A 23477-nucleotide genomic window follows, 5' to 3' on the forward strand; every position below is an offset into this window, starting at 1 on the left:
GGGACCTCATAGAAACGTTTAAAATTCTGACGGGTTTGGACAGGTTGGATGCAGGAAGAATGTTCCCAATGTTGGGGAAGTCCAGAACCAGGGGTCACAGTCTAAGGATAAGGGGTAAGCCATTTAGGACCGAGATGAGGAGAAACTTCTTCACCCAGAGAGTGGTGAACCTGTGGAATTCTCTACCACAGAAAGTAGTTGAGGCCAATTCACTAAATATATTCAAAAGGGAGTTAGATGAAGTCCTTACTACTCGGGGGATCAAGGGGTATGGCGAGAAAGCAGGAATGGGGTACTGAAGTTTCATGTTCAGCCATGAACTCATTGAATGGCGGTGCAGGCTAGAAGGGCTGAATGGCCTGCTCCTGCACCTATTTTCTATGTTTCTATGTTTCTATCACCGTGGAGAGTCTGCGCGCGGTTTTCGCGACCCACGGCTTGCCAGACATTCTGGTCAGCGCCAATGGCCCGTGCTTCACCAACCATGAATTCCAGGAGTTTATGTCGGGTAATGGCATTAAACACGTCCGGACGGCGCCATTGAAGCCGGCTTCCAGTGGCCAGGCGGAACGTGCGGTCCAAGTCATAAAACAAGGCATGCTCAGTATCCAGGGACCCTCTCTTCAGTACCGCCTATCGCGCCACCTGCTGGCCTACAGGTCCCACCCGCACTCTCTCACGGGAGTCCCGCCAGCGGAACTCCTCCTGAAATGCACGCTTAAAACGCGGCTGTCCCTCATTCACCCAAGCCTGGCAGACATTGTTGAGGGCAAGCGCCAATCCCAAACCGAGTGCCACGATCGAAACTCAAGGGGGAGGTGTATAGAAATGGATGACCCGGTATTTGTTCTTAACCATGCTTTGGGACCCAAGTGGCTTGAGGGCACCAAGGCAAACAACTGAACCACAACTAAGACGTTCCACGCGAGAGCGTAGACCACCTGAGAGACTGAATCTATAAAGGCAATAAGACCTTGGGGGAGGGTGATGTCATGTATCTCACATTACTGTATATAACTGTATCTTACCATGCTATACATGACTGTAACTAGATATGATCTGTAACCACAAGCATACTTTACCACCAGGGGTGCACTTGCAGGAGACACTCCATACCTGTTCCACACAGGTATAGAAAGACAGGTCTCAGGCACGTGTGGCACTCGAGAGCTGTGAAATAAAGGTGCAGGTCCAGAGTGACCTTGACTTCAGCATGTGCCTCGTGTAAGTCTGTACTGCAGGGTCAGGACTTTACAGTGAAGGTGCTCCCACAGTGCTGTTAGGGAGAGAGTTCCAGGATTTTACTCTACTCATTGGAATTCAGAAGATTGAGAGGTAATCTTATCGAAACGTATAAGATTATGAGGGGGCTTGACAAGGTGGATGCAGAAAGAATGTTTCCACTGATGGGGTAGACTAGAACTAGAGGGCATGATCTTAGAATAAGGGGCCGCCCATTTAGGGGCGAAAGATGAGAAGAAATGTCTTTTCTCAGAGGGTTGTGGATCTGTGGAATTCGCTGCCTCAGAGAGCTGTGGAAGCCGGGACATTGAATAAATTTAAGACAGCGATAGACAGTTTCTTAAGCGATAAGAAAATAGGGGTTATGGGGAGCGGGCAGGAAAGAAGACCTGAGTCCATGATCGGATCAGCCAAGATCGTATTAAATGGCGGAGCAGGCTCGAGGGGCCGTATGGCCTACACCTGCTCCGATATCTTATGTTCTTATTTTGACCCAGCGACGATGAAGGAACGGCCGATATATTTCCAAGTCAGGATGGTGTGTGACTGGGAGGGGAACGTGGAGGTGGTGGTGTTCCCATGAGCCTGCTGCCTTTGTCCTTCTAGGGGGTAGAGGTCGTGGGTTTGGGAGGTGCTGCCGAAGAAGCCTTGGCGAGTTGCTGCAGTGCATCTTGTAGATGGTACACACTGCAGCCACGGTGTGCCGGTGGTGGAGGGAGTGAATGTTGAAGGTGGTGGATGGGGTGTTGATCAAGCTTCACCTCTTTCTGAATGTTTCAAAAAGTATGTTTTGTGGCTAAATTTAACATAATGGTTCAAAAGTATGCGCAAATTCACATAACACAGCATGTCAAGTCTTTTGTGGAATAGCAATAATCAGCCAGAACGGTAATCTCTACTGGCACATCAGTGAAGTACAGACCAGAGGAGATTTTGCTGATACTGTAGAGTGCTCTGATCAGAATGAACCTTGAATACTGTGCTGGTATCAGTCACCAAGGCAGAGGAAACATTCCACCACATCGGTAGATCAAAAAGGTACAAGGTTGAACTTCACAGAGTGCTGAGTGATGAAGGTAGATGAGAGGAACTCGGACTCGCATATTATCTGTTGCCAGAACACCCCAGTGGAGTATGGGCCCTGCATTCAACCGCTAACCATCAGATTAAAAGCAAACTTCATAGAGTCATAGAACTGTTCAGCCCTTCTTCGCCTTAGGCAGTCCCCCAGAGTCGAGGATGACTTGCTCCCACACTAACACAAGTTCTCAGGTGACTGATGAGTCCGATGAGGGACCTACAGTCTCTGTCACAGGTGGGGCAGACGGTGGTTGGAGGGACAGGTGGGTGGGGGGCCTGGGTTGTCGTGCGCTCCTTCCGCTGTCTGCATTTGGCTTTCGCGTGCTCCCGGCGAAGAGATTCGAGGTGTTCGCCGCCTTCTAGGATGCTTCTCCTCCACTTTGAGCAATCTTGGGCCAGGGATTCCCAGGTATTCGGTGGGGATGTCACGTTTTTTCAAGGAGGCTTTGAGGGTGTCCTTGAAGCGTTTCCTCTGCCCACCTGGGACTCGCTTGCTGTGTCGGAGCTCTGAGTAGAGTGCTTGCTTTGGGAGTCTCGTGTCAGGCATGCGGACGATGTGGCCAACCCAACGGAGCTGAGTGTGGTCAGTGCTTCGATGCTGGGGATGTTGGCCTGAGCGAGAACAGTGATGTTGGTGCGTCTATCCTGCCAATGGATTTGCAGGATCTTGCGGAGGCAGCGTTGGTGGTACTACTCCAGTGCTTTGAGGTGCCTGCTGTACATAGTCCATGACTCTGAGGCATATAGGAGGGCGGGTATCATCACCGCTCTCTAGACCATGAGCTTAGTGCCGGGTTTGAGGTCCTGGTCTTCAAACACTCTCTTCCTCAAGTGACTGAAGGCTTTGCTGGCACACTGGAGGAGGTGTTGGACTTTCGCCATCAATGTCTGCCCTTGCTGACAATAGGCTTCCAAGGTATGGGAAGTGGTCCACGTTGTCCAGGGCTGCGCTGTGGATCTTGATAATCGGGGGCAGTACTGTGTGTTGGAGGCAGGTTGGTAGAGGACCCGTGTCTTACAGATGTTTAGCGTAAGGCCCATGCTCTCGTATACCTCGGTGAAGGTGTTGACGATGGCTTGGAGTTCAGCCTCCGAGTGTGCGCAGACGCAGGTGTCGTCCAGTCTGTGCCGGCTCTTTCGAAGAACATTTCAGTCAGTCCCATTCCCCCGCCCTTTCCCCATATCCCGGCAATGTTTTTATCCAATTCACTTTTGAAGACGACTATTGAGTCTGCCTCCACCGTCCTATCAGGCAGCGCGTTCCAAATCCTAACCACTCGCTGTGTAAAAAAGTTTTTTCTCATCTGGTCCTTTTGCCAATCACCTTAAATCTGTGCCCTCTCATTATCAACAACAACTGGTATTTATATAGCGCCTTTAACTCAGTGAAACATCCCAAGGCGCAAAAACAATTGACACCAAGCCGCATGAAGAGAAATTAGCGCAGGTGACCAAAAGCTTGGTCAAAGAGGTGGGTTTTAAGGAGTGTCTTCAAGGAGGAAAGAGAGGCGGAGAGGTTTAGGGAGGGAGTTCCAGAGCTTGGGGCCCAGGCAACAGAAGGCACGGCCACCGATGGTTGAGCGATTATAATCGACCCTTCAGCCATTGGAAACTATTTCTCTTTATTTACTCTATCGAAATCTTTCATGACTTTAAACTCCTCTATCAAATCTCCTCCTAGCCTTCTCTGTTTCAAGGAGAACAACCCCAGCGTAACTGTAATTGATCATCACTGGAACCACTCCAGTAAATCCCCTCTGTACCCTCTACAAAGCCTTCCTAAAGTATGGTGCCCAGAATTGGACAATTCATGGTAACAAGGACAAAAACAGATAACAGAAAGAAAGACTTGGATTTATATAGCATCTTTCATGACCACCAGTCATCTCAAAGCGCTTTACAGCCAATGAAGTACTTTTGGAGTGTTGTCACTGTTGTAATGTGGGAAACGCAGCAGCCAATTTGCGCACAGCAAGCTCCCACACACAGCAATGTGATAAACGCCAGATAATTTGTTTTTGATATGCTGATTGAGGGATAAATATTGGCCCCAGGACACCGGGATAACTCCCCTGCTCTTCTTCGAAATAGTGCCATGGGATCTTTTACGTCCACCTGAGGGGGCAGACAGGGCCTCGGTTTAACATCTCATCCGAAAGACGGCACCTCCGACAGTGCAGCATCCTGGCCAATATTAAGAACGTATGAAATAAGGGCAGGAGTAGGCCAATCAGCCTCTCGAGCCTTCTCCGCCATTCAGCACTGCACTGGGAGTGTCAGCCTAGATTTTTATGCTCAAGTCTCTGGTGTGGGACTTGAACCCACAACCCTCTGACTCTCAGGACAGATGTCTCTTGGATTGTGTGATCAGGCTTCCACTGAAATCTCCAACTATTAGTCATTATCAGTTCCCATGAACAAATTCCCAGGAAAGGATTGTTTTTAGAAACTTGCAGGCATTACTCAAATTAAATTAGGCAGCCTTCGACAGAAATCTTCCACCAAAGTTAAACAACGTATTTGTTGTTTTAAGTGACTGGGAAAGATGTCGATCTTGCTCCAGGAAACTGGGTAATGTTAGTTTTCACAGCCCCCTCCCCTGCCATGCCGCTTTGACAGGCACTTTGCAACAAGACACTTGATCAGTCAGAACGTTAAGTGTCCAACGTACGTAGTTTGGTAATTCTGCGTCTGGCTCAGTTTTACTCCTGTTCTGACTGCGGATCCAGAAAGGCGGAGAGCGAGAGCGAGAGAGAGAGAGAGAGAGAGAGAGAGAACGAGAGGAGGGAATGGAGAGAAGAATGAGGAAGAATTCAAAAGAGAACCAATCCCCACAAGCCCATCGTCCTCTCCAGAAAGATTAGCCTGAAGTGAGGTTGCATTGTCCAGACACCCAATCAAGCCAATGTCTATTCTGAAATACTCTCTGACAATGAACTGCTGTTCATTTTTCTTTCTGAACCCTCTTACTAAGGTCAAACCACACAAAGGGTCACGGAAATCTGGAACTCTCTCTGCCAAAAAGCTGTTGAGGCTGGGGACTCATTTGCAAAATTTCAAAGCTGAGATGAATGGATTTTTTTGGTTAGGGAAGGATATCAAGATTTGTCACTAACCAAAAAAACCCATTAATCTCAATTTTGAAATTTTGCAAATGCCCAGCCTCAACAGCTTTTTGGCAGAGAGAGTTCCAGCTTTCCGTGACCCTTTGTGTGATTTGACCTTAGTAAGAGGGTTCAGAAAGAAAAATGAACAGCAATACATTGTCAGAGAGTATTGTCAAGGGTTTCGGAACCAAGACAGGTAAATGGAGTTAAGATGCAGATCAGCCATGTTCTGCTTGAGGCGGAATGGGCTCGAGGGGCTGAACGGCCTCCTCCTGTCCCTAAACCACTTTCAAGAATAGCCAGTATGGTTCAATTGGAATTGCACTGCCTTCCTATTGGCTGTGGCTCAGTGGGCAGCACTCTCGTCTCGGAGTCAGAAGGTCGTGGGTTCAAGTCCCACTCCAGAGACTTGAGCACATAAATCTAGGCTGACACTCCCAGTGCAGTGCTGAGGGAGTGCTGCACTGTCGGAGGTGCCGTATTTCGGATGAGACATGAAACTGAGGCCCGTCTGCCCTCTCAGGTGGACGTAAAAGATCCCATGGTACTACTTTCAAGAAGAGCAGGGGAGTTATGCCCGGTGTCCTGGGGCCAATATTAAGAACATAAGGAATAGGAGCAGGAGGCGGCCAATCAACCCCTCGAGCCTGCTCCGCCATTCAGTAAGCTCATGTCTGATCCTCCATCTCAACTCCACTTTCCCACACTATCTCCTGATTCCCTCAGTGGTTGAATATACTAAACCACTGAGCCTCCACAGCCTGCTTTGTGCCTGTGATCTGTGGTCTTCTGGACATCATTTATCCCCCAAGTCTTTTATTCTACTCGGTCCTTTATTCTTTTTGCTGTTTGAGAGACCTCGTGTGTGCAAATTGTCTACCACACCTGTCTGTATATAGCAACAGAAATTACCTTTCAAAAATAATTCAGTGGCTTTGTTTTGGGAGGACATGATAGACGCTATTTAAATGCAAGTATTTTTTTCCTTCTCTTTTGTATTCATGGTGCTAGATATTGACACACAACAACGATGAGGTGTGAATAATTATCAGCCCACAGCTCTCACACAAATAATTACATTCCTTCTGCTCAACTGTTTGCCCCTCAGCTAGTGACAAATCATGAATGAGCACATTCAGAGTGGGCAATGAGTAACTGTCGAGGTAACTCCTCTTTTTGCCTGTGGACGCCCAATTCAATCGTTGCTTCATCAAACGTGCGTTACTGAGAGAGTGCTGCACTGTCGGGGGTGCTGTCTTTCAGATGAGACGTTAAACCGAGGCCCCGTCTGCTCTCGCAGGTGGACATAAAAGATCCCATGGCATTATTTCGAAGAAGAGCAGGGGAGTGCGATGGCGTATATTTATCCCTCAATCAACATCACAAAGACAGATTATCACATTGCTGTTTGTGGGAGCTTGCTGCGTACAAATTATCTGCCGCGTTTCCTACATTACAACAGTGACTAAAATTCCAAAGTACTTCATTAGCTGTAAAGCACTTTGGGACATCCTGAGTCGTGAAAGGCGCTATATAAATGCAAGCTTTTTCTTCCTTTTCTCGTTTAATATCCAGTTGTAGCCACAGCATCTCTGCCAATAGCTTCTCTTCCCAACTGCACTTCATCACCGTGAGAATCCCCCCAATTATTCACCTTTGGCCCTCTTCTACGGCCCTAGGGCAGCATCATCCGCAGACATGGGGTCAGCGTCCACATGGGCACTGAGATCACCCAGCGCTACCTCTCCGCAGCCTCGCTCAACCCCTCAGCTGTCTCTGCGATGCCATGCTCCTTGTCCGACATCCAGTCTTGGGTAAGCTACAATTTCCTTCAACTAAACATTCAAAGGCTGAAACCATTGGCCCAGAAATTGCGGTCGGAGGCTTCCGATGGGCGAAGGCCTCCGACCTGACCAATCTCTACGAACTTACCTGGAGGTTGGGAGACTTACGCTCTTGGTCCTCTGCGCGAAGGCCTGCGGAGAGGCCCACATAGCCCAGGAGCGCCGGCGCTTCATACGCATCACTGGGATCACCTGGGCTGGTCCAACCAATCAAAGGAGGGGGACTCCCATTCAGACTTGTGGTGAGTTCCTGTATGTACGGAATTGCCATCGGTATGAATGCAAATACCCCCAAAACACACAAACACTTCAAATACATTTAAAATCAACATCACATATTTAAAAATAATCAAAATTTAATTTAATTCATTATTTAAAACAAAATATTAATTTTTTGAAAAATAAATTTACATCTGTTAAAGGGTTTAAAAATAAACTTACCTTATTTTAAATGTGTAAATTATTGAAAAAATATTATTTTTCTCTCCTTTGAAAGTCCTTTTACCAAGCGCAAGAATATCACGGGCCTTCGCTGGGCAGAAGTTGGACAAATAGCCCAACTCTCCGCCCACGGGGGCCCCTTGCTTTCGGATGCGTGCGATCTGTCGAGGATTCTTGACCGATCGCAAGTTCCGGGTTTAGGCGCATGCACTTCGTATGCCTAAAGCCAGACTTTGCGGGGCCCCTACAGGCCCATGAGCACCTCGTACAGGCCCATTGGGACCCCAGAGTCTTCAGCCCCTGCCTTCCGATTCTGGCCTCTTGCACATCCCCAATTTCCTTCACTCCACCATTGGCAGCCATGCCTTCAGCCGGCGAGACCCTAAGCTCTGACATTCTCTCCCTAAACCTCTCCGCCCCTTTACCTCTCTTTCCTCCTTTGCGCTGCTCATTAAAACCTCCCTCTTTGCCCAAGCACTTGGTCACCTGTCCTAATCTCTCCTTATGTGACTCGGTGTCAAATTTTGTTTGATAACGCTCCTGTGAAGCACCTTGGGACATTTTATTACAGGTACAGCAGGCGGTGAAGAAGGCAAATTGCATGTTGGCCTTCATAGCGAGAGGATTTGAGTATAGGAGCAGGGAGGTCTTACTGCAGTTCTACAGGGCCTTGGAGAGACCACACCTTGAATACTGTGTTCAGTTTTGGTCTCTTAATCTGAGGAAGGACGTTCTTGCTATTAAGGAAGTGCAGCGAAGGTTCACCAGACTGATTCCCGGGATGGCAAGACTGACATATGAAGAAAGACTTGATCGACTAGGCTTATATTCATTGGAATTTAGAAGAATGAGAGGGAATCTCATAGAAACATATAAAATTCTGATGGGACTGGACAGGTTAGATGCAGGAAGAATGTTCCTGATGTTGGGGAAGTCCAGAACCAGGGGTCACAGTCTAAGGATAAGGGGTTAGCCATTTAGGACTAAGATGAGGAGAAACTTCTTCACTCAGAGAGTTGTTAACCTGTGGAATTCTCTGCCGCAGAGAGTTGTTGAGGCCAGTTTGTTAGATATATTCAAGAGGGAGTTAGATATGGCCCTTACGGCCAAAGGGATCAAGGGGTATGGAGAGAAAGCAGGAAAGGGGTACTGAGGGAATGATCAGCCATGATCTTATTGAATGGTGGTGCAGGCTCGAAGGGCTGAATGGCCTACTCCTGCACCTATTTTCTATGTTTCTATGTTAATAGTGCTATATAAATGCAAGTTGTTTTTGTTGACCTGTGGGCACTGACTGAGTGGAAAAGTGTGCAGCTCCTTGTATAAGGGGGGATTTTCTAACTCCGTGTTCCTGGCCCACATTGGGGAAACTATAGGAGTGCTTTGCATGATTTGCCGATATGTATTCCTGGTGCGAAGATTGTGCGATATGCTCGGACAGAAGCAGAACACTAGCCCTATGGGCTGTTTGGAATTCCTCTGTTAATGGTGCTTAGCAAGTAGCCAAAGCCAGCACTGTGTCAATAGGCTGAACACCCAGAGGTAACTGAGTGGAAATACATGATAAGAGTCCAAAATAACAATGAACACTAATCAGTCCTTGCAGTTGGATTCCACATGTGACATTTACATGGTTTCAACAGGACTAGTTAGGGGCCGGAATTGATCAACTTGGGCGGCAAGCGACTCTGCCGCCGAGAATGAGAGCTCCCGGCCGCTGCCACCCAGATTGGCGGCGCACGTCGTTGATTTGCCGACCTTCGAGGGACCTCGCCGATGAAAACCCCGCTGAAAGTACCGTCTGGTGCCTCGGCAGCCATTGGCGGCACTTTGGGCGGCGGAGGCCTTGACCAAAATCGGCCCCCTTAGAAACTAGAAACATAGAATAACCCATGGAATACGTGTAAACATCTCTGTCAACCAACAAAACGCAGGGTATCTGTCATCCAACTTCATGCCGTACATAATCCCCTGTCCAATGGGGAAATTCCTTCTACTCTCTCAATTTCACTTAGATCTCAGTCGTGGCTCAGTGGTAGCAACTCTCGCCTCTGAATCAGAAGGGTCTGGTTTGCAGTCACATTGAGCACAAGTCTAGGCTGACACTCCCAGTGCAGTGCTGAGGGAGTGCTGCACTGTCGGAGTTGCCGTCTTTCAGATGAGACATTAAACTGATGCCCCGTCTGCTCTTTCAGGTGGACGCAGTCAATACTGAAGAGGATTGCCACAAATTACAGGGGGACATTAATAAACTTGCAGAATGGGCATATAATTGGCAAATGAAGTTCAACACAGATAGAAACATAGAAACATAGAAAATAGGTGCAGGAGTAGGCCATTCGGCCCTTCTAGCCTGCACCGCCATTCAATGAGTTAATGGCTGAACATGCAACTTCAGTACCCCATTCCTGCTTTCTCGCCATACCCCTTGATCCCCCGAGTAGTAAGGACTTCATCTAACTCCCTTTTGAATATATTTAGTGAATTGGCCTCAACTACTTTCTGTGGTAGAGAATTCCACAGGTTCACCACTCTCTGGGTGAAGAAGTTCCTCCTCATCTCGGTCCTAAATGGCTTACCCCTTATCCTTAGACTGTGACCCCTGGTTCTGGACTTCCCCAACATTGGGAACATTCTTCCTGCATCTAACCTGTCTGAACCCGTCAGAATTTTAAACGTTTCTATGAGGTCCCCTCTCATTCTTCTGAACTCCAGTGAATACAAGCCCAGTTGATCCAGTCTTTCTTGATAGGTCAGTCCCACCATCCCGGGAATCAGTCTGGTGAATCTTCGCTGCACTCCCTCAATAGCAAGAATGTCCTTCCTCAAGTTAGGAGACCAAAACTGTACACAATACTCCAGCTGTGGCCTCACCAAGGCCCTGTACAACTGTAGCAATACCTCCCTGCCCCTGTAATCAAATCCCCTCGCTTTGAAAGCCAACATGCCATTTGCTTTCTTAACTGCCTGCTGTACCTGCATGCCAACCTTCAATGACTGATGTACCATGACACCCAGGTCTCGTTGCACCTCCCCTTTTCCTAATCTGTCACCATTCAGATAATAGTCTGTCTCTCTGTTTTTACCACCAAAGTGGATAACCTCACATTTATCCACATTATACTTCATCTGCCATGCATTTGCCCACTCACCTAACCTATCCAAGTCACTCTGCAGCCTCAAAGCATCCTCCTCGCAGCTCACACTGCCACCCAACTTAGTGTCATCCGCAAATGTGAGATAAATGTGAGATATTGCATTTTGGTAGAAAGAATAGAGAGGTCTTGGAGGGTGTGAGTTTGGGTGGGGTAGAGGAACAAAGGGATCTCAGATACAAATACACACAGTTGTGACGCAGGTTAGCAAGGCCATAAAAAGCAAACCAAGCACTAGGGTTTATTTCTAGAGGGATAGAATTGAGAAGTTATGCTGTATCGAACCTTGGTTAGACCACACTGAGAGTACTGTGTACAGTTCTGGTCGCCATAATATAAAACGAATATAGAGGCACTGGAGAGGGTGCAGAGAAGATTTACAAGGATGATACCAGAAATGCGAGGGTATACATATCAGAAAAGGATGAACAGGCTGGCTCTCTTTCCTCTTGAAAAAAAAAAGGCTGAGGGGTGATTTAATAGAGGTCTTTAAAACGATGAAAGGTTTTGATAGAATGGATACAGGGAGAATGTTTCCACTTGTGGGGAAGAGCATAACTAGAGGCCATCAATATAAGATAGTCACCAAAAAATCCAATAGGGAATTGAGGAGAAATTTCTTTACCCAGAGAGCGGTGAGAATGTGGAACTCGCTGCCACAGGGAGGGGTTGAGGCGAATAGTATCGATGTATTTAAGGGAGGCTGGACAAGTATATGGGGGAGAAGGGAATAGAGAGTTATGCTGATAGATTTAGATGAGGAAGGACGGGAGGAATCTCGAGTGGAACATAAACGCCGGCATGGACTGGTTGGGCCGAATGGACGGTTTCTGTGCCGTATATCCCGTGTAATCTGATGTAAAAGATCCCATGGCACCAATGTTCCCTTTAAGCTGTGCAGCGCTCTGGAGCTCCCCCGCAGTTAGCGCGTGCACAGCATTTAACACGGGCCGCGTAACCCCTTAAAGGGGCCGCGCACCCAAAATAAAATGAACGGGAACATTGCAGGGCACGATTTCGAAGAAGAGCAGGGAGTTCCCCCCAACCCCGCCTGGTGTCCTGGTCAATATTTATCCCTCATTCACCGTCACTGAAACAGATTATCTGGTCACTATCACATTGCTGTTTGTGGGAGCTTGCTGTGCACAAATTGGCTGCCATGTTTCCCACATTCCTAGTTAGGCCACAGCTAGAGTACTGCGTGCAGTTCTGGTCACATTACAGGAAAGATGTGATTGCACTAGCGAGGGTACAGAGGAGATTTATGAGGATGTTGCCAGGACTGGAGAATTTTAGCAATGGGGAAAGATTGGATAGCTGGGGTTGTTTTCTTTGGAACAAAGGAGGCTGAGGGGAGACCTTATTGACGTGCATAAATTTATGAGGGGCCTGGATAGAGTGGATAGGAAGGACCTGTTTCATTAGCAGAGGGGTCAACAACCAGGGTGCCATAGATTTAAAGTAAATGGGGGGGGGTTTAGAGAGAATTTGAGGGGAATGTTCTTCACTGAGAGGGTGGTGGGGGTCTGGAACTCACTGCCTGAAACCCTCACCACATTTATAAAGTACTTTGATGTGCACCTGAAGTGCCGTAACCTACAGGGCTACGGACCAAGAGCCGGAAAGTGGGATTAGGCTGGGTAGCTCTTTGTCGGCCGGCGCGGATACAATAGGCCGAATGGCCTCCTTCTCTGCTATAAATTTCTATGATTCTATTACAAGTGACCGTATTTCAAGACTATTTCATTGGTTATGAAGTGTTTTGGGGGTGTCTGGAAGTTGTGAAAGGTGTTATATAAACATAAATTGTTCCTCTCTTATTTTCTTTCTGCTCAATTTTCATGCCTCTTATTGTAAAGGCGTGGATTTTGTATTCCTTTATGTAAAGTCACTGCCGTAGGAACATAGGAGCAGGAGTAGGAGGAGGCCATTCAGCCCCTCGAGCCTGTTCTGCCATTCAGTGAGCTTGTTACTGATCTGCGACCTAACTCCATATACCCACCTTTGGTCCATATCCCTCATTACCTTTGGTTAACAGGGCTACAGTAGCATAGTGGTTATGTTCTTGGACTATCAATCCAGAGACGTGAGTTCAAATCCCATCAGTGGAATTTAAAAAGCTGGTATCAATAATAGTCACCATGAAACTATCGGATTGTCGTAAAAACTTATCTGGTTCAGTAATGTCCTTTAGGGAAGGAAATCTGCCGCCCTTACCCGGTCTGGCAAATGGCCCAGCGAGACACTCCGTTGTACCAAACCGTTACAACAAAAGTCACTGTGGGAGCACCTTCACCACACGGACTGCAGCGATTCAGGAAGATGGCTCACGAGTATGCTCAGAGGTTTGTAGAGCTTGTTGCATTGTGAGTGGCTCAGCCAGTCACGTGATGTTCACAAGACTCAATAAAACCCCAGCCAGTTGGGTTCGGGGGATCCACGATGAGGCAGGTGGTTGTGAGCCTGGTGGATGAACTGGTAATGTGTCGTGTGATTGTTAAACCTTTGCTAATAAACCAACTAGTTCTTACTAGCAATGTGTTGCTATGAATTCTTAAGCAAAGAATCCCTGAAGCAAACACATTACAGCCACCACCTTCTTGAGGGTAATTAGGGATGGGCAATAAATGCCGACCTTGCCGGCGACGCCCACATCCCGTGAATTAATTTTTAAAAGATTTTGAGACCCTTTACTGTCCCTCCAGGGTGCTAACAGGCGCAGACCAAATAATCATCGAGCCTTAGGTCTCCAAATAAGGAAGCCTGTAAGATTTCTAAATATCTGGCATTAAATTGACAGCGAGATCGATTCTTTGAATAGTTTATTAAACACACACACATGCATGTCTATCAGCAATCCTCAGCTATCCTACAGATCTACTTAGTCACAGCAGATACAATGGTGTTGCAATAAAAAAGGTATGTGTCACATCCCTCCAGCACAGAACACCGCCTGCTCCTTTGTCCGTAGAGAGAGGTCCTGCCTTTTGCCGTGTGCTTAAGAAAAGAGACAGCAATCTTTGGCTTGAGTTTTTATACGTCTTGCGGCCATTGTTTCTCAGAAAGCCTCAGCATTGGGTATTATTTCCAAGGCCATTCCTGATTGGCTTCTCCTCATACATAGCTGGTGCCATTCCTTGATTAAGTTCATGGCTTTCCAATAAACATCTTTTCTAGTTTGGTCAGTTTCAAAGCCGCGCTGATGTGAATTTGGGGGAAGGTATCCATTTTGTCTCTTTTAACACTGCAGCCTTTCCATATAATCTACACTTTTAACCCTCTGGCTATCTCGAGTAGACAAAAAAGATCCCATGGCACTATTTCGAAGAACAGCAGGGAAGTTATCCCCGGTGTCCTGGGGCCAATATTTATCCCTCAATCAACATAACAAACAGGTTATCTGGTCGTTAGCACATTGCTGTTTGTGGGAGCTTGCTGTGCGCAAATTGCCTGCTGTGTGTCCCACATTACAACAGTAACAGTGCTTCATTGGGACATCCAATGGTCGTGAAAGGCGCTTTAGAAATGCGGGTCTCTCTGCTGAAGTAGCCAGAGGTATCCATAATGGAGCCCAGAGTGTTGTATCAGAACGAGCTTCATTCATCGTTAGTCCTGTGTTGTGTTACACAGCATGCATCGGACGGTCGGTCTGCGTATGGTAAGTGCCTATGGGCACAAACTGTTCAAAAAAATCTCAAACTGTAGCTAAAAGTGAGTTTCATCGAGAAATAAAACATGTTGCAGCGTGACCAAATCAGATTTACTTACCTGCTTTCTTAATTATTTACCTGTAATTTAATGAATTTCATCACAAGTTGCAGCCTCGAAATCAGATGAATTGAGAAGTATACTGAGCAATCTCCAGTTTACTGATTGAAGTATACTGTTTATTTTCTTTAGCAATAAAAGAGCAAATGTTGCACAGTCAGTGGTATGTGTGTCACCGCTGAGGCCCATAGGCAGTCTCCTATGAAAAGAACCAAATTGCACAGCTGCCAGTTTTACTGGCAAAACATTTCATGTCTTAAAATTGTTCTTTAGTTGGTGAATCATTTTGTTAAACAATTGGCCTTTAATCAATGTTCCTACATTACAACAGTGACCACACTTCTAAAGTACTTCATTGGCTGAAATGCACTTTGTGATGTCTTTCTTTATTTCTCTTTCTCATTCTCTCTCACTTTCTCTCTCTCTATTTCTCTTTCTCTCTCTCTCTCTCTCTCTTTCTATTTCTCTCTCTTTTTCTTTCTCTTTCTCTCGTTCTATATTTTTCTCTTCCTCTCTCTTTTTCGTTCTCTCTCTCTTTTTCGCTCTCTCTCACTTTCTCTCTCTCTTTCTCTCTCTCTCCTTCTTTCTCTTTCTATATTTCTCTTTCTTTCCCTCTCTTCCTCTTTCTCGCTTTCTTTTTCTCTCTTTCTCTTTCTTTCTCTCTCTCTCTCTTTCTCCTTCTTTCTCTCTCTCCTTTCTCTCTTTCTTTCTCTTTCTTACTCTCTCTCATTCTTTCTCTCTCTCTCCTTTCTCTCTTTCTTTCTCTCTTTCGCTTTCTTTCTCTCTCTCAGTCTTTCTCTCTTTTCCCATGGGCACAGATGCTGTAGGTACATATGGGTTCCTCAGTCGGGCGTTGTCGTGCCGTGGTTATTGTGGGTTTGTGAGTTCAGTTCCCACCTTGGCAAGTTCTGGAATCGAACTCAATAAATCTGCTGATTTGTGGCCAAGCACCAGAAAATGATCATGAAAGCACCCAGATTGTTATAAAAACCGAACTAGTTGATTAATGTCCTTCTGAGAGGGAACCTGCCATCCTTATTTGGTCTGGGGCCTCCAGTCATGTAAATACACTCAGTTCCACAGCCAATCGTGACTGAGCCACCTCCTCAGAGCAACTAGGGATGGGCAATAAATACAGCCTTGCCAGTGACACCTGCACCTTGCTCCTGCTAGAGTCAGGCTGTGCGACAGATATGGTCAGGTAGGCCACGAGGGAGAACTCTGTAAACCTCTGTAGCACCAAACCTTCCACACTGTGTTTTTATGTCAATATCTTAATATTTTAACATAAAAGAGTTGCATTTATATAGTGCCTTTCATGATCAACAACAACAACAACTTGTATTTATATAGCGCCTTTAATGCAGTAAAATGTCCCAAGGCGCTTCACAGGAGCATTATGACATTTTAAAATTTGACACCGAGCCGCACCAGGAGAAATTAGCGCAGGCTTGGTCAAAGAGGGGGGTTTTAAGGAGCGTCTTGAAGGAGGAAAGAGAGGTGGAGAGGCGGAGAGGTTTAGGGAGAGAGTTCCAGAGCTTGGGGCCCAGACAACAGAAGGCACGGCCACCGATGGTTGAGAGATTATAATCAGGGATGCTCAAGAGGGCAGAATTAGAGGAGCGCAGATATCTCGGGGGGTTGTGGGGCTGGAGGAGATTACAGAGATAGGGAGGGGCGAGACCACAGAGGGATTTGTAAATAAGGATGAGAATTTTGAAATCGAGGCGTTGCTTAAGCGGAAGCCAATGTAGGTCAGTGAGCACAGGGGGTGATGGGTGAGTGGGACTTGGTGCGAGTTAGGACACGGGCAGCTGAGTTTTGGATCACCTCTAGTTTACGTAGGGTAGAACGTGGGAGGCCATCCAGGAGTGTGTTGGAATAGTCAAGTCTAGAGGTCTGATTGATGCCTTCATACAACACGGAGTTTATGCTCATCAGGGTGTTGGCTTGTGCTGACTTTCCATTTCCGGCATTGAGGGGTAGAAATTCGCCTGGACCTGTTTTGTCGCTCAGAATCGGCGCCGTGCAGGCCCAGCCTGGGAGGCCCGAGGTCAGCCTCATATTGGGCCTCGGGCCTCATCATTCAGGCAGGCTGCCGGCACATGCCGCCCATTTGAAGAAATGAATAACGAGCCACTTGCCTCACCAGCCTCCTCTTGCCCACACAGTCAATTTGTTCTTGGTGGTTTTGGTTGAGGGAGAAATGTTGGTCAGGACACCGGGGAGAACTCACTACTCCTCTTCACCAATATGTCACGCAATCTTTAATGTACCGACTGGCCACCGGTATCACACCACTACCAGAGGGCCTACCTGTTGGAGTCCCAAGGGATCCCAGCATTCCCTGGGAGCACTGTATATAAGCTGGCCTCCCACACTGTACCAACACTCTGGAATTCAATTAAAGGGGCTAAGGTCACACTTACTCATTGCATACAGTACTCAGCTTCATCCTTTATTATGAGCATAATACCAACAAATGTCGGAACTGGAACTGCGGGTGGATTCACTCTGGAGCATGCACAATGCTGAGAATGACGTGAATAGCACAGTTAGTGAGTTGGTCTTACCGCAGGTTAAGGTCCACAGCCAGACAGGGAATGGAAGACCAACAGGAAGAGCAGTGCAAGGAAGGTAGTGCAGGGGTCCCCTGCGGTCATCCCCCTGCAAAACAGATACACCGCTTTGAGTACTGTTGGGGGGGATGACTCATCAGGGGAGGGCAGCAGCAGCCAAGTTCATGGCACCGTGGCTGGCTCTGCTGCACAGGAGGGCAGGAAAAAGAGTGGGAGAGCGATAGTGATAGGGGATTCGATTGTAAGGGGAATAGACAGGCGTTTCTGCGGCCGCAACCGAGACTCCAGGATGGTATGTTGCCTCCCAAGTGCAAGGGTCAAGGATGTCTCGGAGCGGGTGCAGGATATTCTGAAAAGGGAGGGTGAACAGCCAGTTGTTGTGGTGCATATAGGTACCAACGACATAGGTAAAAAACGGGATGAGGTCCTACGAGCTGAATTTAGGGAGCTCGGAGCTAAATTAAAAAGTAGGACCTCAAAAGTAGCAATTTCAGGATTGCTACCAGTGCCACGTGCTAGTCAGTGTAGGAATCGCAGGATAGCTCAGATGAATACATGGCCTGAGCAGAAGGGAGGGATTCAAATTCCTGGGACATTGGAATCGGTTCTGGGGGAGGTGGGACCAGTATAAACTGGACGGTCTGCACCTGGGCAGGACCGGAACCAATGTCCTAGGGGGAGTGTTTGCTAGTGCTATTTGGGAGGAGTTAAACTAATATGGCAGGGGGGTGGGAACCTATGCAGGGAGACAGAGGGGAATAAAATAGAGACAAAAGCAAACGATAGAAAGGAGAATAGTAAAAGTGGAGGGCAGAGAAACGCAAGGCAAAAAACAAAAAGGGCCACATTACAGCAGAATTCTAAAGGGTCAAAGTGTGTTAAAAAGACAAGCCTGAAGGCTCTGTGCCTCAATGTGAGGAGTATTCGGAATAAGGTGGATGAATTAACTGCGCAGATAGCAGTTAACGGGTATGATGTGATTGGCATCACGGAGAAATGGCTCCAGGGTGACCAAGGCTAGGAACTCAACATCCAGGGGTATTCAACATTTAGGAAGGATAGACAGAAAGGAAAAGGAGGCGCGGTGGCATTGCTGGTTAAAGAGGAAATTAATGCAATAGTAAGGAAGGACATTAGCTTGGATGATGTGGGAATCAGTATGGGTGGAGCTACGGAATACCAAAGGGCAGAAAACGCTAGTGGGAGTTGTATACAGGCCACCAAATAGTAGTAGTGAGGTTGGGGACAGCATAAAACAAGAAATAAGGGATGTGTGCAATAAAGGTACAGCAGTTATCATGGTTGACTTTAATCTACATATTGATTGGGCTAACCAAACTGGTAGCAATGCGGTGGAGGAGGATTTCCTGGAGTGTATTAGGGATGGTTTTCTAGACCAATATGTCGAGGAACCAATCAGAGAGTTGGCCATCCTCGACAGGGTGATGTGTAACGAGAAGGGACTAATTAGCAATCTTGTTGTGCAAGGCCCCTTGGGGAAGAGTGACCATAATATGGTTGAATTCTTTATTAAGATGGAGAGTGACAAAGTTAATTCAGAAACTAGGATCCTGAACTTAAGGAAAGCTAACTTTGATGGTAAGAGGTGCGAATTGGCTAGATTAAACTAGCAAATGATACTTAAAGGGTTGATGGTGGATAGGCAATGGCAAACCTTTAAAAAAGAAGGGAGAGAGAAAACGGGTAATTATAGACCGGTTAGCCTGACATCAGTAGTGGGGAAAATGTTGGAATCAATCATTAAGGATGAAATAGCAGCACATTTGGAAAACAGTGATAGGATTGGTCCAAGTCAGCATGGATTTATGAAAGGGAAATCATGCTTGACAAATCTTCTGGAATTTTTTGAGGATGTAACTAGTAGAGTGGACAAGGGAGAACCAGTGGATGTGGTGTATTTGGACTTTCAAAAGGCTTTTGACAAGGTCCCACACAAGAGATTGGTGGTAATCAATCAAAATCAAAGCACATGGTATTGGGGGTAATGTACTGACGTGGATAGAGAACTGGTTGGCAGACAGGAAGCAGAGAGTCGGGATAAACGGGTCCTTTTCAGAATGGCAGGCAGTGACTAGTGGAGTGCCTCAGGGCTCAGTGCTGGGACCCCAGCTATTTACAATATATATTAATGATTTGGATGATGGAATTGAGTGTAATATTTCCAAGGACGCTAAGAGGCTGCAGGGTGATTTGGACAAGTTAGGTGAGTGGGCAAATGTGTGACAGATGCAGTTTAATGTGGATAAATGTGAGGTTATCCACTTTGGGGGCAAAAACACGAAGGCAGAATATTATCTGAATGGCGGCAGATTGGGAAAAGGGGAGGTGCAGCGAGACCTGGATGTCATGGTTCATCAGTCATTGAAGGTTGGCATGCAGGGTACAGCAGGCGGTGAAGAAGGCAAATGGTATGTTGGCCTTCATAGCTAGGGGATTTGAGTATAGGAGCAGGGAAGTCTTACTGCAGTTGTACAGGGCCTTGGTGAGGCCCCACCTGGAATATTGTGTTCAGTTTTGGTCTCCTAATCTGAGGAAGGACATTCTTGCTATTGAGGGAGTGCAGCGGAGGTTCACCAGACTGATTCCCAGGATGGCAGGACTTTCATACGAGGAGAGACTGGATCGACTGGGCCTGTATTCACTGGAGTTTAGAAGGATGAGAGGGGATCTCATAGAAATATATAAAATTCTGATGGGACTGGACACGTTAGATGCAGGAAGAATGTTACTGATGTTGGGGAAGTCCAGAACCAGGGGACATAGTCTTAGGATAAGGGGTAAGCCATTTAGGACGGAGATGAGGAGAAACTTCTTCACTCAGAGAGTTGTTAACCTGTGGAATTCCCTACTGCAGAGAGTTGTTGAGGCCAGTTCGTTAGATATATTCAAAAGGGAGTTAGATATGGCCCTTGCAGCTAAAGGGATCAAGGGGTATGGAGAGAAAGCAGGAAAGGGGTACTGAGGGAATGATCAGCCATGATCTTATCGAAGGGCCGGATGGCCTGCTCCTGCACCTATTTTCTATGTTTCTATGTTTCTAAATGTGGCTCTGATCTTGGTCTTGGAAGTTGTCTCTTTGCATTCAATCGGAAATGGTTCCTTTCCAGACCGTCCGTTGTTTTAGTTTACGGTGAGTCCTGTCGAGTATTGTGTACGTTCCACAACAACTGCTGAGACCCAATCTCCCGACTCACGCTCTTTGTGATTCACCAGACAAGTTCTATCTGCACCAAAACAAGTTCTCCGATTCTCATTGTGTCCCAGTTACATAGCCTGCAAAGACTCGAGGAAGCACTTGTGCTGCCAATTTGCTAATTGGTGGGTAGGTGACCCAGCTTGGTACCGCACTCAGCGGGAGAGGCATCTGAGGAATTCAGACACAGCGCGGGGCCTATCGGAGTGGCTTTTAAAAACAATGTATTCGAGCACGGGATGTGAGCACCGCCGGCATTTATTGCCCATCCCTAATTGTCTTTGAGAAGGTGGTGGTGAGCCGTCTTCTTGAACCGCTGCAGTCCGTGTGGCGAAGTTGCTCCCAAAGGTTGCTGGTAAGAATTCAGGCAGAATGGATGGAAAATCCTGCGCCTTCTGTGCCCAAATTCCCATTCCCGACACCTGTTGGGTGAAGCACGGTGTCAGACACCCAAATCCAATACACCTGCTCTCAGAAGTACGTGGTTCAATGCTGTAAGCCTTGTGTGCAGCCCGTTCAACTGAAAGCAAGGGCAATTAGAAGGTGCACGGACTTGATGCTCTTCTGGGAAAAGGCAAGGTTCTTGACTCAGATATCAGTGTCCCTTTTAAGTATAGAACCCAGCTGGAATTTTAAAAAAGACTTACATTTATATAGCGCCTTTCACACCCACTGGACGTCTCAAACCGCTTTACAGCCAATGAAGTACTTTTGGAGTATAGCCACTGTTGTAATGTGGGAAACGCCAATTTGCGCAAAGCAAGCTCCCACAAACAGCCACGCTTAGTCGACACGAGGGCCGCCATTGCCACGGAGGTTTGGGGGGCGCTGTCCTGGCAGCCCCGCGCCCCGCGCCCCCAGCCATGGCCTCCCAAACCTCCGTGGCAATTTCCCGGGAGGCCCCCTGGAGGCGCTCACGGGTCTATAAAGAAAGCGCCATTTCGCCCCCGAAGTGTGTGTCGGGCCTCCCGAACTGCTGGTTCATGCAAGTCAACTCCTTAACCAAGAACTGTCAATTGCTAATCTGTTTACCTAACCTGTCGACCCTTGCAAATGCAGTGAAACCCCCGATGGCTTTATAGACAAACTGCCCCTTCCACTCGGAAGGCAGACAGCAACTCCCAATAATACTCAGTGTGAGAGTTACACAAGGCGCGCAGATACCGAAGGTTGTATTATGCCAATCTCACGGAAGCACAGCTTCCTGACTTTAAAATTTACTGCTGAAACCGCTCTCTCCATTTCATAAAATCATAGAACGGTCACAGCACGGAAGGAGGCCATTCTGCCCGTCGATCCCGTGCCGACTCTCAGCCAGTCCCACACCCCGGCCCTTTCCCCGTAGCCCTGCAAATTTTCTTCCTTCAGGGACTTAGCCAATTCCCGTTTGAAAACCAGGATTGAGTCTGCCTCCACCACCCTCTCAGGCAGCGCATTCCAGATCCTAACCACTCGCTGCGTAAAAACGTTTTTCCTCATGTCGCCTTTTGCCAATCACCTTAAATCTGTGTCCTCTGGTTCTCCACCCTTCTGCCAATTTCTGCTTATAGTTAGACACAACCCCTTATGATTCTAAAACACCTCCAAGATGCAACATCCCCAGAGACTTTCATGCAGGAGAGAGCAGGACAAGTGACTCTAAAAATTAAGCAAGAACTTAAACTGCAAGAGCTGGTAGGAAGCTGTGTAAATGCTGAGAGACTTAAATAATAAAAAAAACAGCTGTTTAATAGATTAATCTCATGTGTTGGCAAATACTTTTTTCAGCATCATTTTATTTGATTGACTCATACGATGTGGAATTATGGATAATTGTTGCATGTTTTGTGCAACAACACCTCTAATCGAGTGTTTTACAGTTTAGTGTTTATTGAGGCTTTCGACGAATCTCATTAATAACCGGATCACAAGCATACGTCTACAGTGCAATGATAATCCTACCGGGCTACAAGCCAGAAATTGGTTTTAGTGTGTAAAGTCCTTCAGAGCCTCACTCTCTTGGATCCTAATTCCAAACTCTTCATAAGACATGGGAATGATCCACTGAAAAGTTAGCTTTTTGGAATGTTCAGAAGATAAACAATGTTCATCGTTGAGTTTTCTTTTGATCATTCATACTCCTTGCATACAACTGAGCAGTAAATGTAATTTTTGTGACTATGTGTATCTTAAATTTATCAACCACCATGTAATGTATGTACCTGTGAGAATGCTCACAGGTTTGTAGAGCTATTGGTGCAGCCCCTCTTCCAATACTTGAAGGGGCTGCTCCTCAAATTCTTCAGTCCCAAGCTCCTGATCCTTGGGTATCCTGTGCAGAGGGGAGCGGGCAGGTCGGAAGGCCTCCTCGTAGGACTGCTCCTGGGCACGGCCAAGGTGGCCATCAGCCGGTCCAGGCAGCGGACGTCGTTCAGTCCGACTGCCTGCCTCTTTAACGCGGTTACATCCGAGCCAGGGTGTCCCTGGAGATGGAGCATGCGGTGTCCACCGGTACGCTCGCGGCCTTCCGCAAGAGGTAGGCGCCGGAGGGACTGGAGTGCATCATCACCCCTGGCAACCAAATTTGAATTTGATTTGGCAAAATTCCCTCTAATGTCTATTTGATAATTTGTGGGTTTTGCTGCCTTTACAAAATGGGGCACTTGGTTTAATGTTATAATTAAAATAGTTGTAGAGCTATTGAATTGGGAGTGGCTTAGCCAGTAACGTGATGTTCACAAGACTCAATAAAACCCCAACCAGTTGGGTTCGGTGGTTCCATGATGAGGCAGGTGGTTGTGAGCCTGGTGGATAAACCGGATGATGAGTGGATTGACTTATGAAGATAGGTTGAATAGGTTGGGCCTGTACTCATTGGAGTTCAGAAGAATGAGAGGTGATCTGATCGAAACATATAAGATAATGAGGGGGGGTCGACAAGGTGGCTGCAGAGAGGATATTTCCACTCATAGGGGAAACTAGAACTGGGGGCATAGTCTCAGAATGAGGGGCTGCCCATTTAAATCTGAGATGAGGAGGAATTTCTTCTCTCAGAGGGTTGTAAATCT

This window comes from Pristiophorus japonicus, chromosome 15 (genome assembly GCF_044704955.1).
Source record: "Pristiophorus japonicus isolate sPriJap1 chromosome 15, sPriJap1.hap1, whole genome shotgun sequence".
Taxonomy (NCBI): Eukaryota; Metazoa; Chordata; class Chondrichthyes; family Pristiophoridae; genus Pristiophorus; species Pristiophorus japonicus.